The sequence below is a fragment of the Microtus oregoni genome, unplaced genomic scaffold, assembly GCF_018167655.1.
Source record: "Microtus oregoni isolate MIOR12 unplaced genomic scaffold, Mior012 000042F_ref0000377, whole genome shotgun sequence".
NCBI lineage: Eukaryota > Metazoa > Chordata > Mammalia > Rodentia > Cricetidae > Microtus > Microtus oregoni.
The window spans coordinates 21047224-21062601 of record NW_024543209.1 but is presented as its reverse complement, the minus strand read 5'-3'; the positions used below and the strand labels follow the sequence as shown (position 1 = coordinate 21062601).

Sequence of the window (15378 nt, the reverse complement as noted above, 5' to 3'; positions counted from 1 at the left end):
ATAGAAGTTCACACCGAAACGCTGCAAAACAAAAATTTTGGGTTTCTTTTCTTTTTTTTTTTTAAATTTTATAGCTGGGTCAAACTTAAAATCTCCTTGAGATTAGGACAATGAAGTGGCCTTGACCAAAAGGAAGGGGGTCTTTTGTAGCAAGAAGACTATAAAAGTGGATTTTGCAGTTGGCAGGTTTTTGCTTGTTTGTTTTGTTTTTTTAGAGACGGGATTTCTTTATGTGGCCTTGTCTGTCCTGAAACTAGCTCCGTAGATCAGGCTGGACTTGAATTCACAGAGATCCACCAGGCTCTGCCTCCTGAGCACTGGAGTTGAAGGCATGCACAGTCAGTTATGAGAAAAGCACATGCTGTGGGTTTATAGTCAGTCATAATGGAAACAATTTATAATGTACAGGTCACAAGATTATAAAGGAAGAAGAAGTTTCAAAAACAAGCAGACCTGCAGTTTAACTTTCACCCTGGGGCAATGATTAAAGCAGACACCATAGGGGACGATAGAGAAATAAATCAAAATTTGACTAAAGGAAAAATGGAATCAGCTGTTCCTTAACATCCAGGTAGCTACAAATGCCAGGTGCTGAAAGCCAGGGGTACTGCAGCGGTCATCGTTTTTGTTTTTGTTGCTAGATGTGGGAAATGGGTTGACAACATCTGTGAAAGCGTGTTGTACATCTGCTATTTGGTCAGGGATTCTACTCTTGGATACATTCCCAATATAAATGGTACTTCTGTCCACCAAACATTGTGTATAAAGAGGCTAGTATCCAATAATAATGGTCAAAAGCAAGGAATAACCCCAAATATCTAACAGCAGATGAACAGAGAAACAACATGCTGTCTATTTCTAAAACATGGGGCTACCCAACAACGAAGAGAACAAATCATTGCTCTGCATGGCAGTGTTGTCGAGCACCGTCGTCACAGCGTGGGGAGAGAAGACGAAAGAGGAGGGTGTGCAACTGAGCAAGGAGAGCCGTGTAATTCGAGAGCAGGCATCATTGCCTGTAGTGCCAGGCTTTGAGGGGTCCTTCTCTGGATGGGAGCTGACGAGGAGGGACATATTGACTTCTAGAAATTCTCTGTAACCTAAAAAAGATATTTATTTTTAAAATTTATTGTATATGTGTATAATACATGTCTCAGTGTGTACAAGTCATAGGTGGGTAAGTGACAGTGGAGGCCAGAAGAGAGCGCTGGAGTCACTGCAGCTGGAGTTACAGATGGCTGTGAGCTGCCTGACCTGGGGCTGGAAACCAAACTTAGGTCTTTTGCAGGAGCTGCAAGAACTCTAAACTGCTGAGCCCTTTCTCCAGACCTACTCCATCTTTTGATGTGGAAGGCAGCTACATGGATGTGCACCTCTATAAAAACAAAAACAAAAAAAGCAGAAAAGCACACACATGAGATTAGAGAAGCTTTATATATGGCATTAAAATGGTTATTTTAAAATGCCCCCATGGGGCCTTCTATTTGCTCTCTCAGCACTGGGGAGTCTGAAGTTGGAGCAGTGTTGGAGTTTGAGGCTACTCTGGACTACAGAGTGAGACTCTTACTCAAGAAACTGAAATGGATATAAAAATAGTCACATGACCCTGACTAGAAAAGGGGAAGCAAGAATTTGAAAAACCTTGACTGAGAGAAGAAATGGAAATTTTAGGGCCAGACACTGCCTGGAAGAATTCTAAGGTTAAAGTTGCCTCTGCTTTTCATCCTGATGGATATTTCTGTAGCTGGAGCTGCCATTAAAACTACCCTTTTATTTTTGCTGGAGGCTTGCTGTCAGGTTGTTTCTTATGCATCATTTTAAGCACTGTGGTAAATGCAGGAGCAAAGCTGGGTTTCCAGGGCCACCAATCGAATTACGGGGCAATCTAATTAGAGAGCAAGACTCATAATCTAGCTATAAGCTTGCAGTCCAATCAGAAATGTACAATGTCATTAGAGAGGCATGATGCACATTAATAAAATATTCAGAGACTCAATATTAGTCTTTTTTTTTTTTAAATGAAAGTTTGGAGACTCCCAGGAGTTAGGAGAAAGACAACTTAGTAATGGAGTATTAGTGATTTCTCTGTTGCTGTTGTCTTGAGACAGGATCTCATTTTGTAGTCTACGTTACCTGACTATCCTCTCGCATCAGCCTCCTGAGTGCTAGAATGACCGACGTGGGGCACTGTGGGTATGGAGGATGCCATGCCATGGAGCACATGCAAGGTCAGAGGGCAACTTTGGGGAGCTGATTCTCACCATCAGCCTTGTCAAGACAGGATCGCTCATTGTTTCTGGGGTTTCACCTCCTGCTCCAGAATAAGGTGGCCCAAGAGGTTCAGGGACACTTTCCTATCTCCACCTCCCAGCTCACGGAGCAATGGACTATGGAATGAAGCTTCTGATATGGGTCCTAGGATCTGAACTCAATTTACCAGGCTTGCGGAACAAGTGCTTTTACTCAATGACCCATCTCCCTGGCCATTGTTCTGTTTTGGTATTAATTAATTAGCTAATTTGCTTATCGAGACAAGGTTTTACTATGGCCTCTTGTTTGGGCTTTCACATTTATTTATTTATTTATTTATTGAGACAATGTTTTACTCCATAGTCCAGGATGGCCTAGTACTCACCGTAGCCCAGCTGGCTTCAAGTGCATGGTAATTGTCCTACCTCAGCCTCCAAAGTGCTGGAATTACAGACAGGGGCCACCATGCTGGGCCATTTGATTTCAATGAGAGCACCCGAGCTGGATTTTTAAAACTAAAATGGCAGACACGATACCAGATATTTCTTGGCACTATTACATTTGTTGAAATGACCATAAAACGAACACCTTTTCAAGAACTGAAACAAGGATATTTGTCAAATGGGGGAAGTAGACTGGTGAGAAATAGAGGTGTCTCATAAGATCTCAGCTTGGGCTCTAAGCCCTAGGTACTAGCAAGATAGAAGTATACCGACAGAGCATCAAGCGGATCAGAAGGCACTGAGCCTAGAACTAAATTCTACGTCCAGATCCTTCCTTTGTATAAAGGAAATATTGACGTTTTTCCTGATACAACTAAAAGTGTTTACAGTAGACTGATTCACTTCCAGAGAAGTACAACATTCAGGAGAAAGGTAAAGTTCTCCTTAGGGTTTTCTGTTAGACCACATTTTCGTATCTATAACACACACACACACACTTACATGCATGTATGCATGCACACACCCTTGCGCTGCCCTGGCAGAGAATCCAGTTTATCTAAACTTCCTAAACCCTTTGCTTGCGTCTAATTGGTGGAGCTGAGAGAGAGAGAGGCAGTGTAGTTGGCAGAGACACAAAGATGAACAAAAGTCACAGCAGCTTGCTCAGCTTCCATGTCTCTGGAGGAACTTACAACTTCCCTCTTATACTCTGGTAATTGTTTTTAAAAAGACTTCCTGGCCACAAGAGAATCAAATCAAATTTCTAATCAAGCAAATTAAAATTTCCAGGCTGCCTCGCTGCTGGCTGTAAACATCATTTAAAAGAAAATCTGAACCTGGGCCTTTTGACAGTCTCTGACCAGCTGCTCAGATGCTGTGACCCTTTTCTACTCAGAAGGGAGTAAAGGTATGCTATATATTTTTATTCTGTTCAGTTAAGGATATCTGTTCTATCTGTATCTATATCTATATCTATATGGCAGTTGCTTATTGAGATGGGTTGTCATGTAGCCCAAGTTGGCCTCAAACCCCATGTAACCAAGGATTACCTTGAATTCCTGATCCCCCTGCTGCCATTTCCCGAGTTCTGGGATTACAGGTACACATTACCACAGTAAGTTTAAGGGTTTACAATTTTAGTAGTTTGTCTGTGACTAGGAAGAAGAACTGAGAGTTCTTGGTGGCAGAGTTGATGATACGAAAATTTAAAGATACAGCAGCGTCTGCCTCAGGAACAGCAGGTAGGCAACTAACCGAGGTACTTACTCTGAAGAGCTTGCCTCACGTCTCTTCCTTGCTTGTTCTTGCCACTCTGTCTTCCAGAGCCCACTCTCTGCAATCCACATGCTCTCCACGGTCCTCTGTCAGCAGCCACTCTCTGGCACATGTATTACTTTCAGTCAGCCGCCGTCTGATCTTCCTGGCTCCAGACAGCTCCTTCTGCGGCTGTGTAAATATTTTCTGCTTTGCTCGGGAGTGCAGTGAGTGTCACAGCCAAGAGAGATACTGACCTACAAGGTTTCCAGGGCTTTGAGAACTCAGGGTCTGGACCTGAGGGTGTTCTGGTCTAGGAGGTAAATTGAATTCATGGATTCAAAGAGGACAGGAGGACTGAGGGTTCTTGGCCAGCTTTGGCTTCTGTTTGGGATTCCTGTTCTCTAAACAGAAAAACAGCAGAGTGCAATGAGTCTTAAAATACTGTCAATAAAATGTTGAATAAGATTTAACAGGATAAGATTTGTCAGAACAATGTGCCACTTGCCCTCTATTTCTGTTGGGGAATACCAAACGCCATACAAATAATCCTTTAGACTACTCCCTAGCCAGCATTTGGGTACCTTCTGTTAAATCTTTGATTTCTAGAAAGTCAAATGTAACATTTTGTTGAGTTTTAGTCATTCAAATAAGCACACAACTGTTGTGTAGATGCCCCAAGGAATGGCATTAGGTTTAAATTGAAGGTTCCTGGGAAGGTTGTGTGGGAATCACCTCTGTGGACTATTACGTGGAGTGGTCACCAATTCTTTCAAATAATGTTTATTAAAATTCTTTTGTGTGTCAAGTTGGGGAGGTATCATGCAGACTCATGTATATATATATGGCTGTCAGTTTTCTAGGGAATGGAGAAATTAACAAACATGGTTAAAAAGCGAAACGATGACTTTTGATATGTCTCCCCAAGGAAAAGGCCATGGTGTTATGAGAGGGTCATACCTGTAGTGGATTTCACCTCCTCTGGGAAATCTTTCTTGCTGATCATAGACTTGGGGCTAGAGGTTAAGGAGCTAAATATGTGCAAAGGGATCAGAGAATATTCCAGGCACAGGGTTGTGCTTTGAGGAAATGGATGAAGACTAGATGTCATTAGGAGCAATACTAGAGACTAAAGTGAACTAATGGGATAGGTACTGGAGGTCAGCAGGTGAAGGTGCTTGCTCTCTCCCTTGGCGACCTGAGTTTGAGCCACATGGTAGAAGAGAGACCTGACTGTTGAAAGTTGTCCTCTGACTTCCACATGTGTGCCATGGCATATTTCACATGTGTTTGCAAATATGCACACATACGTGCATGTAAACAATACGATGAGAAATCAAATCAAATCAGATGGAGGAAGTGATCAGAATTTTCATGGAGACATCATGGTATATGTGCAACTGAAGTATGGACAATTGTTCAATGTGTCTAAGCCAAAAAGTTTATCTAATTTGATATTATTACTATTAGCTATAATTAGCTATAATTATTATCTATTTAGATAATAAACTGAGTGGAAAAACCCAGCAAACCTATCTGCTCTGTATTAGTCTGTTTGTACACATTTCTTTCTCCTGACTTTAACGCAGCATCCCTTATGAAATATAGGTCTTAGGGTCTACTCTCAGAAAACGTAAGCCAACAAATGTCTGCTTATTTTTTGTTTTTGTTTTTGTTTTTTGGGTTTTTTTTTTTTTTGGCTTTTTAAAGACAGGGATTCCTCTGTGCTGCCCTGATTGTCCTAGAACTCATTCTGTAGACCAGACTAGCCTCAAACTCATACATCCACCTGCCTCTGTCTCTTGAGTGCTAGGATTAAAGGTATGCATTACCACCACCTGGATAATAAGTGTCTTTATGGCTAGTTCTAGGACCGAAAGGTAGGGGAAGATTTGAGTGCTATTTTGTAATTTGTGGTTTGCTTAGGAAAATGGGACTCAGGTTTCTATGGCCTACCTGAAGAAAGAGTCAAAGATTTTACTGGTCTAGTCTGTGGAGAAGGAAATGGACAAAGAAGGAAAGATGCTGTGAATCTTCTATCTATCTATCTATCTATCTATCTATCTATCTATCTATCTATTCAAGCATGTATGTTTGTATGTGAGTATGTATTTATCTATCTAACCATGTATATATGCATGTATGTATCTATCTATCTTCATCACCATTATTCTATTCTATCCTATCCTATCCTATCCTATCCTATCCTATCCTATATGTATCTGTTCATAAGGTGTGCTGGTATGTATACTCTCAAAGGCCAGAAGAGAGCATCAGGTATCTTCTTCTATGTTCTCAAGCTATTCCTTTGAGGCAGGGTCTCTCCTTGAATCCAGGGCTTCTGTCTTCTTGGCATGACTGGAAGTCAGCAAGTCCCAGCAACCATTCTGTCTCTGCCACACTCAGAGCTGAGGTTAACTGGCATATGCGGGAGGCTGTTTTGTTAAATAGATGCTAGGATCTGAACTCCAGTTCGTAGGATTGTGTAGTAAGCCCTGCTTAACCATTAAGCCACTTCTCCAGCCCCTACTCCTCATTCTTGAGAGGTAAAGGGGATGGAGATTAATCTTCCTAGACTACTTCTGAGTGGATGGACATTTTGTTGTCCCTCTTAGACTAATATTCCCCTGCTGCTAAAGTGAGATAACATGTCTCTCACTTTACATGTGATTCCATGCAATTGATTCCATAGTCTGAGTTCCTTTTATAATTGTTTTAGCACAGTAGTTTAAAGCTCATCAAATTCCCATTTTAAACAACTCAGAAAATTTATACTTAATGTCCTGGGGAATTCAATTCAAAACATAGTTAGGCTGTTGACTTTTGTCAACCTGTACAGATCTTGTCTGCTGGGCCTGGGATCTGAGGACCTGAAAGAATGGGGCAGACTACAGTCTAATGCTGTAGACACCCTTACTTCAGTTTCAATGCATTTTTTTATACACGGATGTAACAAAGAAAGAGGTGATCCAAGAAAGTGTGTTTGAGTTCAAACACCTTATCAGAAAAACATGCTAACAGACGCCAGTAAACACATACTAAATATTAACAGAGCAGCCCTTTCCCAGAGCTTTCTCAGGACAGATCAATCGCCTGGCACTTACTATAAATTCTTTCTGGGGAAACACAAAAGCAAGGCAGTAGGCCAGATCCAGATTCAGGGTACCCTGACCAGATCTTGGGTTCTATAGTTATGTTTTGACACCCAACCAGAAAAACGTGTCTTCTAAACTGAATGTAGATATTAGCTGCAGGAAGCACGCAACCATGTCTAAGAACAATGTGGGGGACAAAATGCACCTGAGCTGTCAGGTCTTCTGAGTGTTTTCCTGAAGCATCTGTCATCGGTCTCCAAGGCATTGTTCACCATGCATCATTCTTTTGAGTGTGTTCCAACACAGGCAAACAGGACAACTGAGAGAAGAAAGCCAAAGGAGAATTTATTTTTGTGTCTTCTGATATAATCTGATACAAATGTGATTGTAGGCTCTAACTACAAAGAACAGAATCAGCCAGAAGGTTAAAACCATGTAAACAGACCAACAGGCTGCGTGGCAATACTTATTATCTTACTCTTGTTTTCATGTGGGTTTTGGTCCCTGTTTATCGGGCTAAGTATTCTTAGATTCACTTGCGTTTATTTAAAAAACTTAACAACAAATTTGGGGATGCAAAGTAATGGGTTTCCTTCTGGCATTTTCATACAAATAGTTGGTTCTCATTTGATTTCTTGACACATCGCCCCCACTCTGGGGCCCACTTCTTTCTCCAGATGGTTACCGTCCTTCTTCCTAGAGTCCCTCTTCTGCTTTCAAATCATGTGTTTATTAGCAATCCCAAATATATGTTGTTCTTTTTATAGAGTCTAGGAAGTTAAGAGCAAATTGAACTTATGTCTCTCTCCCCTCCCTTGAGATTTCTTCTTTCCCTCTCATGATCCCCTTTCGATTTTAATGGAATGGGGGTGGGAGAACAGAGAGAGAATGTCTTTTGAGCTTTGTGCCCTCTTTATAGGGTAGGAAAAATTCAGGAAGTCATGCTTGGAGTGACTTCTTCCTACTAAATTCCCTGCAGGGGACTACAGGGTGACTTATGGCAAGAATATTTGCTGTCCCCTTTTATTTTTTTGCCCTCTTCAATCACCCTTCTGTAAACCAGTCAAGAAAGGTTAGTATCAGAATCCACAGCACCATTTGGCAGGCTTCTGCAACACAAAGCAGCTTCTCGGGGACCATCTAATTAGCATCCGTTATGGCTCTCCTTTAATTTGCTCATTCTTATAGTTCTGTCCTGTCCATATTAGGATCCTTACATGAGGATAAAATCTTGTTCTATCATATGGAAGTCATGAAAGTCTTTTCTTTCTCTAACTGGGTATGGTGTTGCAATCCTTTAATCCCAGCTGTTCAGACAGCTGCACAAAGGGAATCAATACTTCCGGGAGAGCCTGGACAACTTCCTGAGATCTTGTCTCTGCACTAAAAGTTAAAAAAAAGGATGAAGAGTACTTGCCGAGCATGCACAAAGCCCTCAGTTCAACATCTAGTTCCACAAAAAAAATAGTTTTATTTCCTCTGTTTCATTTTTCTCAGCAAAAATGCTTTCTCTATCACTAACTGGCTTATTATTATTAAAATTGTGTTCAATGTCTCAGGCTGGCTTTGAACTCACAAACTTATTTCTTCCCCCTGAATGCTAGGATTATGGGTGTGTGCTGCCAGGCCTTTAAGAAAACAAATGTGTGTTGGTTAATTTTCTTTTCTTTTTGGCAATTTGAAATAAGTCAAGATTATTTGGGAAGAGGGAATATAAATTGAGAAAATACCTCCATCGGATTGGTCTGTGGGCAGGGCTGTGGGGCATTTTCTTAATTATGCCCATCCCACTGTGGGTGATGCCACTCCTGGGCAGGTGGTCCTGGGTTCTGTAAGAAAACAAGCCAAGCCAGCAAACCATGAGGGGCAAGCCAGTAAGCAGCACCCCTCCATGGCCTCTGCTTTAGTTCATATCCCCAGGTTCCTACTTTGAGTTCAGTTGACTTCTCTGAATGAGGGACTACAGTTGTAAGCTGAGATAAACTCCTTTACCTCCAGGTTGCTCTTGGTCACTGTGTTTATCACAACAACAGAAAGCAAACTAGTGACAGAATAAGAGTTTGCCCTCAAGTAGAGTGATGAAAGGATAGGACAGAGTATAATCACACTTTCTTCAGTACTGTCTGTTTCCCCTTCTTCCCCCTCAAGCTACAGGCTGCCCACCCAGTCAGGGCTAAGGCAGTGCTTAACCAGGACCCTAAATAGAATTACAGTACACCAGGGGCATCCTAGCTAGGAATCGATTTTCAACTTGCCTCCTGGTCAGTATCTGCGAGACTGCCCTTAAGGCAGTACATCATGAAAAAGTCCAAGTGGTCATCTAAGAAAGGTATGAAAACCATCCCAGTTCCTAGATAACCTCACAAAGACCCACTTACAACACACCTATCTAGATCTTGTGAGGAGGCTAGCTTTCAAGTCCCAAGACCTTGAGGTCAAGTTCCAATTTTAGCCTTGTAGCTAGAATACCATTGCATGCTGTTCTAACCCACCCAGTCCTTGGGTACTCTGTCATCAATACTGTTTGCTCACTCAAGGTCCAGCATTGCTCATCAGTTTAGAAGAGATTTCTGACTAGAAGTCTTGGAACATCTTCAAAATCCAGCCAGAAACCCAGTGGCAGGCCCCAGGAAGGATTTTCCTCTTGGGATAAGTTTCTGGCACTGTAAAGGGCTCCCGGACAGATTCTGTTTCCATCTGGAGCTGGGTAGCAGAGGCACGTAGTTCACAAGCAGAACATCCTATTTAGGGATGCCTAAACGCTTTGACGGCCTCCCAGTGGTGGTCACTACCACTTCGGATTAGAAAACCTGCATGGTTTGTACAAGATTATTTTTGTGAGAGATGCAAGGTGGAGATCCTGACAAACAAGCAAACTTTTCCCTAGTGACTGTCTCTGACGCTGTTTGAGACACTACTTATTCCTACTGATATTCCTTCAGGGCCCTATTAAGAGTATTGAACTGGTTCCTTGAGGGTTTCCAAGTTTGTGGCTCACAGATTCCGAGTCAGTGGGAAGCACCCTGTTGAGAGGAGGTCTTGTGGTTGAGAAGTTGGGCCAAATCAGCTTGGCGGCTGATTGCTTGCTGAAAAACGAAGGGTAGGAAAATCTGATGCTTTTAGTTACTTCTTGTGGTTTGTAAGGTTACCATCTATCATGACAGGGAAGTTCTGGATGCAGCAGCGTGTCGGGGCTGGTCAAATTGTGTCCACAGTCAGGAGGCAGGGACATATGAAAGAGAGTGTGCAACTCAGCTCTGCATGTGTGTGACAGCTGGGCAGCTTGGTCTGCTTGTGAGTCCCCTAGCAGTGCGATCAGGATCCTTGGTACTTGAGCTAGCTGTTGGGAACCCATTCCCCATGCTGGGTTGCCTCTCCCACCTATGATGCAGGGGATGGAGTTTGGCACTGCCTCACCTTGATGTGCCATGTTTTGGTGACTCCCATGGGAAGCCTGCTCATTTCTTAATGGAGATGGAGGAAGAGTGGGTGGGGGAGGGGTAAAGGGGAAGTAGCGGAAGGAATGGGTGGAGAGGAGGGAGGGGAAACTGTGATCAGTACGTAAAATATATGAAAAAGTTTTAATAAGAGAAATGATATTTGTTTAATGTGGAATGCGGAATAAAAGAGATTTGACTGTATAAAACAGACAGAGGTAGAGGGATGGCATGGGAGGGACTGATCGGGTATTTCTGCTGGATGATCGTTTGTCCTCTGGCAGACCTGGTGTGGCTATTTTTCTTTGGCCCCCCCTCTCACAAATAATGGCACAGAGACTTATCATTAATGCTGAGAGTCCAGCCTTAGTTTAGACTTGTTCTTAACTAGTTCTTATAACTTAAATTAACCCATATTTTTAAATCTACATTCTGTTGCGTGGCTCGTTAGCTCGTCTCCAGACTGCCCACCCTGCTTCCTCTGAGTCTGACTGGCGACTCCCTGGGCCCGCAGAGTCCTTCTCCTCTTCCTCTCTCTTCTCAAAAATTCCACCTATCCTCTCCTGCCTAGCTATTGGCCATTCAGCTTTTTATTACAGTAACGACAGCAACACCTCTTCACACAGTGTGCAAATACTCAGCAAAAACCTGGGAACAAGGGTCTGGGATAGAGAGCTTATGTGACGAGCAACAGAGTTTTCTTTCTTCTCCATCCTCCTCTTTCTCTCTTTCTCTTCTTCCCCTCTCCTCCCTTCCTTCTGCTCATCTTCTCACTCAACCTTCCTTTCACACCTGACACGGTGGACATAGGACTGTACTGTTGTCTGTAGGCATGGTTCTGCAACTATATTTTTAAACATTACGTTCTTAAGTGGCTGATGGTGCCACTGTCCCATCTGGCAATGCTAGAGTGAAGTGTGAGCGCACATGCACTGCCTGGTAGTAAAAATAGCCCGCTGGTTTCTGCACCTGTGCATCTTTGCCCCATAGGAATAGGCGTGAACGGAGGAAGTAGAACTAAGTAAACTAGCAGAAGTGATCAAACCCAGTGTCCTCCCAAAGAGGGCAAAGTCTCAGCATAAACGAAGAGAGCGAAGAACCGGAGCTAAGGTAAAGGAAGGAATAGCTGGGTTATGTATGTACGAGAGGAAATCCAACATTCTATAAAGAACTCGAGAGAGACTCGGAGGAAGAGAATAGTGTTATATCTTAGTACAGTTCTGTCAGGATCCCAGAAAAGTAGAATTGTGGATCATGACCACGTTTGCTCTAGGAGCCCAACAAACTGAATGAGAACATGCAAGCCTTAGTGTTCTCACCTTGGAGACATATTCTTACAGTATAATGTTAGAGTGAGCTTATTATTAATGGCTGAATGGGATGCTAGTAGTGGGGCAATGTCTTTTGAACTGCATATCATTTTGCTATAAGTTATCTATGTACAAAAATAATGAAGGAGTAACTCCTTTATTATATATATTATATATAGAATAAATATATATAATAAATATAATATATATATATATATATAATTGTGTGTGATGGGGAAGGAGTATGTGTCACAGTGCACTTGTGAAGGTTGGAGGACAGCTTAGTGAACCAGATTCTCTCCTGCTGCTAGGTGGGTTCTGTGGATGGAACTCAGGTTTTCAGGCTTGTGTAGCAAGTGTTTTACCTGCTGAGTCATTTCATTGCCTGCTGCCTCCTTCTTTGTCTGTCTGTCTGCTTGCTGCTTCCCTCCTTCCCTCCTTCTGTCCTTCCCTCCCTCCTTCTCCCCTACTTCCATTTCTCTCTTTCTTTCCTTTTACCCAGTCTTTAGGACAGCACTGACTTCGCTTTTTTATTTTATTACTTTTAAAAATACCAATCCAAATACTCACTCCTTCCCCTCCTCTCAGTCCCCTCCCACTCCCTTCACACACCTTCCCACCCCTTCCAATCCTAAGAGAGGGCAATGCACCCCACTCAGTGGAAAGTCCAAGGCCCTCCCTACTACATCTAGGTTGGGCAAGGTATACGTCAAAAGAGAATAGGATCCCAAGAAGCCAGTAATGCAGTAGACACAAATCCCAGTGTCACTATCAATGGCCCCTCAGTCTGCCCCAGCTGTCAACCACATTCAGAGGGACTAGTTTGTTCCCATGCTCGTTCACTCCCAGTCCAGTTGGAGTTGGTGAGCTACCGTTAGCTCAGGCAAACTGTCTCAGTGGGTGAACCGCTCACGGTCTTGAATTCCTTGCTCATACTCTCCCTCCTTCCACTCTTCAACTGGACCTTGGGAGCTCAGTTCAGTGCTCCGATGTGGGTCTCTGCCTTTGTTTCCATCTGTTGCTGGATGAAGGTTCTATGGTGATATTTAAGATAATCATCAGTCTGACTACAGAGCAAGACCAGTTCGGACACCCTCTCCTCTATTAGGAGAGGTCTTAGCTGGGGTCATCCCTGTGGATTCCTGGGCATTTTTTTCTAGAGCCAGTTTTCTTGCTAACCCCATAATGGCTCCCTCAATCAAAATATCTCTTTCCTTGCTCTCATATCTGTCCTTCCTCCATCTCAACTATCCCATTCCCTCAAGTTCTCCTCAACCCTCCCCTTCTATCCTTCCTTCTACCCCCTGCCCCCATGCTCCCAAATTTTGTCTGACAATTTGTCTGTTTCCGATTTCCGGGTGGGTCTATATGTGACAACACCGACTTCTATCTTCAGGAGCTCATCAAGAGTCATTTCCTGGTCTCCTTCAGCTTTGGGTTACCCACATCCCTTGGTATGGGCTACTTTTTTATCTGATCAGCTTCTGGTAGAATTTCTTCCTGACTCTCCTCTGAAGTCGAATTCTTTCACTTTTTAGTTATTGTATTTTTAACCATTTCATACACAATAATGGTACACGGTTATGGGGTACAAGGGGGGGCATTTCTACACATGCATGTAACATGACCAATTGGGGTGGTCGTTTTACCCATCCGTATTTACTATATATCTTTGTGGTGCCGCTCTCAAACCTTCTAACGACTTCAAAGCGTACGTGTTATTGTGAACAAGGCACACTGCCAGCCATTATTCTGCTCTGTATGTCAGCAATACCAGCACTTTTAGCCTCTCTGCACAGGCGAGGTAATGTCTGTACTTCTGTGCAAGCTTGTTTCACTTAACATAATGACTTCCAAGCTCATTGGGCTAATGACACATCTTCATTTTTTATGGCGCTAATATTCCACTATGTGTGTATATGTGCCATCTTTTCTTTTTCTTTTTTTACTTCCCGACAGCAGTTTGTCCTCCCTCCTCTCTGCCCTGTCCCTACCTCCCTTTTGCCCCCCCCCCCCCAATCTGTTTCTCTCTAGAAAAGGGCAGGCCTCCTATGGATATCAACCAAACATGGCATATCAAGTTGCAGTAAGGCTAGGCACTCCCCTCTGGAAAAGACATCCCAGTAGGAGGGAAACGGTGCCAAAAGCAGGCAAAAGAGTTAGAGACAGCCCCCTGCTCCTACTGTTAGGAGTCCCACAAGCTACACAACTGTATATGCAGAGGACCTAGATCAGTCTCACGCAGGTTCCCTCATTGTCCGCTCAGTCTCTGTGGTCCCCTATAAGTCCAAGTTAGTTGATCTGTGTGGGTTTTCGTGTGGTGTCCTTGACCCCTCTGGAGTCTACAATCCTTCCTTCTCCTCTTCTGTAGGACTCCCCAAGCTTCACCTAGTGAGTATAGCAGAGTATCATTGGGAATCCCTATCCTCATCCCTGGGCTACCTAGCCTCTGAGTCTTGGCCCTGCAGGCAGTATCAGGAGTAACCTCCCTCTTGTAGCATGGGTCTCAAGCTAGGCCAGTCATTGGTTGGTCACTCTCACAATTTCTGCACTACCTTTACCCCAGCACATCTTGTTGGCAGGGCAAATTGTAGGTCGAAGGTTTTATGGTTCGGTTGGGGGTCCCAATCCCTCCTGGTTACAGGAGATGGCTAGTTCAGGCTCCATATCTCCCATTGCCGGGAATCCTATGGCTCAGCTGTTAAAGACCAGGTTCACCAATCAAAATATACCACATTTTCTTAATCCACTCATCCACCAATGGACATTTGGGCTGATTCCACATCACCAACCAAAAGGTGGTGCCACAGAGCCTCTGGATAGTGTGGGATGGGAAGGGCTTGCTCCGTTGCAGGGAGCAAGGAACCTAATGAACTCAGCCATGTTAGAGTCCTTGAATAGTCGTGACATTTTCTCAGTCCAGAAATCCTCGAAGCGAGCTCGTCACCATTTACTTTGAGCAGTTCTATAGTTTAGTTGTTACATTTTTCTCCGTGATGAGTACTGAGTTAATTTTTGTGTGTCCTTTGGGGTAGGAGTGCAGTTCGTCTTTTGCTTGTGCCTATATAGTTATCCCAGGGCCAGGGTCTGGAAAGGACTAAACACTCACACCTCTAGTTTTGGGCGCTCACGTCCATCCCATCCGTGTATATGTTTGCCTTCAGTGCTGACTGTGTGGTTTTGTGGGGTTTAAAATTTAGCCATGATTCTCGCAACACTGTTCTTTTTCTTCCAGATTATTGCTGAGACTCTTTGAGTCCCCTTTGCCAATGTCCAGGATTTGCATAATAATGCTACTAACTCTGTAGATGAACGTGGCAAGGCCAGATGATTTTGAGTCTTTCTGAATAGGGGATATGGGATATCTTTCTCTCTTTCTTAGGTCGTTACTTCTTTTAAACAGTGCTTTATAGATGTCTTCTCATGAGCTAAATGCCTGATTAAATTTTTTAGATTTATTTTTGTGCCTGTGCGTATATGCCCACAGATGCCGGGATAGGGTGTTGGATCCCCTAGAGCTGGAGTCGCAGGTGGATTTTAAGCCGCCCAACATGGGTGCTGGGAATCAAACTCCCAGCCTTTGCAAGAG

At 43.3% G+C, this 15378-nt stretch overlaps 1 protein-coding gene across 1 annotated transcript in view; it reads left to right on the top strand.

The window, feature by feature from the left end:
- Positions 1–3277: 3277 nt before the first annotated feature.
- LOC121433947 (cytidine monophosphate-N-acetylneuraminic acid hydroxylase) overlaps positions 3278–15378 on the top strand; it is a 78673-nt gene continuing 66572 nt past the window's right edge. The window contains exons 1-2 of the mRNA XM_041632628.1: positions 3278–3405; positions 3483–3600. The gene's annotated coding sequence lies outside the window, so the exon portion shown is untranslated. The remainder of the gene's footprint in view (positions 3406–3482; positions 3601–15378) is intronic.